Source organism: Mastomys coucha, unplaced genomic scaffold (genome assembly GCF_008632895.1).
Source record: "Mastomys coucha isolate ucsf_1 unplaced genomic scaffold, UCSF_Mcou_1 pScaffold14, whole genome shotgun sequence".
NCBI lineage: Eukaryota > Metazoa > Chordata > Mammalia > Rodentia > Muridae > Mastomys > Mastomys coucha.
The window spans coordinates 38,483,827-38,487,807 of record NW_022196896.1 but is presented as its reverse complement, the minus strand read 5'-3'; positions in this window follow the sequence as shown (position 1 = coordinate 38,487,807).

Here is a 3,981-nt window from a genome sequence, read left to right as displayed (position 1 = left end):
AAAAAAAAAAAAAAAAAAAAAAAAAAAAAAAAAAAAAGACTCATACCATCATGTCAAGGCTGGATGAGGCAACACAATAGAAGGAGAAGGATCCCACAACAAGGCAAAAAAGTAAGGACAGCTCCCACTCCCACGATTAGGAACCCCACAAGAATACCAACCTTCATAGTTGTAACACATAAGAAGAGGACCTCTATCAGACCCCTACAGGCTCCCCAATCTCTGTGACATCCAATGGGTCATGGCCAATTGATTCTATGCACCCTGTTCTTGTTTCCTGACCCTTCTGGTTCCTCTGATCCTTCTTCCCCAAGCGTCATCTAATGTTTAGCTGTGGGACTCTGCATATACCCCCATCAGTTGCTGGATGAAGTCTCTCTAGTCTCTTTGATCACAATTCTGCTAGGCCTTGGTCCCAGAACACTCTGCAGGAAAGACAAACTGCAGATTGAAGATTTTGTGGCTGAATTAGTGTCCAAATTCCTCCACTTGAGATCTTGCCTGGTTACGGAATATGACTGGTTCAGGCTCCTTGCCCCCCATTACTAAGAGTCTTTGCTACGGTTACTTTCATAGATTCAATGGAGTTTCCATTTCACTAGGTGTCTATCTTGTCCCCCAAACACCCCCTAATTCGAGTCATTTCTCCCAACACTTTCTCCCTTTCTCCACACCTGAATGGAAGAGAATACGGATTTGGGCCAGGGAGACTGGGGACAGAGGAGGAATGGGAAACTTCAGTCAGAATGTAATATATGGGAGAATTAATTTAAAAACACTTTTTTTAAAGACTCATACTATTCTCAGTGATTCTCTACTTGCTATTTGGGTAACAAGATGTCAGCTCTCAGTTATTCCTTCAGTCCACCATAATGGGCTCTAACCTGGGGAAACCAGGCAATTAAATAGTTTCTTAGATAAATTGCCTTGGTAATGGTATTATATCACAGCATTAGAAGAGTAACTGAGAACTTGTGGTCTATTGATGTGATAGGCCTGAGCATGTTGGGTTTTGGAAGAATGTGGAAAACTTTGGGACATAGGACTAGAAAAGTAGTTGAACACTGTAAGTGGGGATTGATAGATCATCCTAGTACACTGTGCAAAAATGTTGGCAAAAAGAGACACAAAATGTACAGATTGAAGAGAAAACAAAACCAAAACATTTAATGTTGGAGCAAAGGCTCATGCTGCATAAATAAGGAGAGGCCAGATCCAAAATGGAACTGTAAGGCCATGGAAAAACATTGGCTGATCCCTGGCTGCATTAGGTTCGTGAGAAACTGACCCCAGAGGCTGCAATAGGATTGTGAGAAACTGACCCCAGAGGCTGCAATAGGATTGTGAGAAACTGACCCCAGGGGCTGCAATAGGATTGTGAGAAACTGACCCCAGAGGTTGCAATAGGATTGTGAGAAACTGACCCCAGGGCCCTGAGACCATTCCTCAGAACTCAACATTCCAGGAAATGGCCAACCACAAAGAGCAGCCATTGCCTAAGATAGGTGAACAAGCCAATTAACATAGAGAGTATGTTTGGATAACCATTTACTGTAATTCCCCTAACCCTCTACCTGCTTGCGGTTTGGGGGCTTAAATACTTGCTGTAACAGTCACCCTGTAACAGTCACCCTGGGTTCTGCTCCTTCCTGAAGGCAGCTGAACCCCAACACGCCAGAACAATAAAAATCCTCTTGCTTTTGCAACAAACTTTGGACTCTTGGTGGTCTTTGGGTAGGGGTTCCAAGAGAAAGACTCTGGGGGGGGTCTTTCATTTGGGGGCTCGTCAGGGATTTAACTGCACCCCCCCCCCCCAGATCCCAAGACCCTTGAATCAGGAGGAAAACAGCAAGCACTTGAAAATCATCTCCATCAGTCTCCGTGTACTTTCAGCTTGGTGAGTTTGTCATGCCATGCTACTCGCAGCTCCTTTCCCTTCTCCCTCAGAATTCAGTGACCTGCCGGAGTCTCAGTATTCAGTCTCGGCACTGGGGGATGCCTCAGTGGATTTTTCGGAGAAATATGATCTGATTTCCCTCCACCTGGTCTCTGAATGCTTTGTTGCAACAAGGCACCTGTCTGATTCAGTTTTGTTTTTGTGACACTCCCGCCGCAGCTGCTGTGTGCTTGTTTGTGTTGCCTCTCTGTGGATTCTGGTCTTTAGTTTGTGTGTCTATTTCTTCTTCCCAACTGAAGCAATGGGACAGACTCTAACAACCTCCCTGATGCTTACTCTAGGACACTGGTCAGAAGTAAAGGGTAGAGCTCACAATTTGTCAGTACATGTCAAGAAAGGAAAGTGGCAGACTCTGTGTAGTTCAGAGTGGCCAACATTCCAGACAGGGTGGCCACAGGAAGGGAGTTTTTATTTAAGTCAGATTAAAAAGGTAAAAGACAAGACTCTAGTTCCAGGCCCTCAGGGGCACCCGGACCAGGTACCATGCATACTGGTTTGGGAAGACTTGGTTTTCAATCCGACCCCATGGGTTTGTCCTTTTATTTCTTCCACAGGTCCTACTTCCTCCACCATTTTCATCCTGAAGCCGGAGCAACCAGAGACTGAAAAACCTCAGAAGAAAGTCTATCCAGATCTGACTTTGGACCTTTTTCTCTTTGATCTTCCCCCTCCCTACCCTCCTACTCTACCTCTGCAACCTGCACTTCCCACTGCCCTCTGGCTTCCCAAGAGGCAGCAGCAGAGCCTACACCAGAAGAACCCCCTGTGGGGCCCACTGCTGGGACAAGGAGTCGCCAGAGAGTTTCTCCCGATTTGGTTGCCCTCCCTCTCTGAGAATTCAGGCCCCCGAGGAACAGGGGAATAGACCTTTACAATACTGGCCTTTCTCCCCCCTTCAAGCCTCTATAAATGGAAGACCTATAATTCTTCCTTCTCTGAGAACCCACAGGCCTTAACCTCCCTCATCGAGCTTTAGTTTTCTCTCACCAGCCCACCTGGGATGACCGTTAGCAGCTCCTGTAGGCCCTCCTCACCACAGAGGAGAGACAGTGGGTGCTCCTGCTCCTGGAGGCTCACAAAAATGTGCCAGGCGCTGACGGGAGACCCACCCAGTTCCCTAATAAAACTGACATGGGATTCCCTCTAACCAGCACAAACTGGGATTTCAACACCCCTGAAGGTAGGGAGCATCTGAGAGTGTAGCTCCAGGCAATTGTCGCTGGTCTCCAAGGGGCTTCAGATGCCCTACCAATCTGGCCAAGGTAAGAGAAGTGTCTCAGGGACCTACTGAGTCACTGATGGTGTTTTTAGGGAGACTTATGGAGGCCTTCCACCGGCTTACGCCCTATGATCCTAATTCCAAAGAGCATAAGGCCATGGTAGCAATGGCATTTATCGATCAGTCAGCCACAGATATCAGGAAGAAGCTTCAGAAATTAGAGGGTATTCAGGGAATTTCTCTACACGATCTAGTAAAAGAGGCAGATAAAAGTATACAATAAGAGAGAGACAGAGGAGGAAAATGAAGAAATAAAGAGGAAAGAAGAAGGAGAGAGAGAGAAGCATAGAAAAGAGCAAGAATAGCATGAGTTATGCAGAGAAAGGAGACAAGAAAGAAATCTGAGTAGGATCCTCGCCATGGTAGCTAGGAAACAGGAAGGGTCAGGATGGAAGGACAGAAAAAAGGAGCCAGGGAAACTGGGTCACAGGCCACCGTTAGATAAAGACCAATGTGCCTATTGTAAGGAAAGGGGCCACTGGGTCAAGGACTACCCAAGAAGAAAAGGTGAACTCCCTCTAGAGACAAGATCTTGGCCCTAGAAGAAGAAGATTAGGGGAGTCGGGGCTCAGCCCCCCTCCCTGAGTCTAGGGTAATCTTAAGAATGGAGGGGAAGAGCCAGCTGGGAGGCACAGGCCCCACAAGTCGCAGGGGAGCTGCAGGGCAGCAAGGACAGTATCCTCTCAGCTTCCAAGTGACAGAGGTGGATCAGCGACCTTAGCTGCCCCTTCCTTGCAAGTGGAGG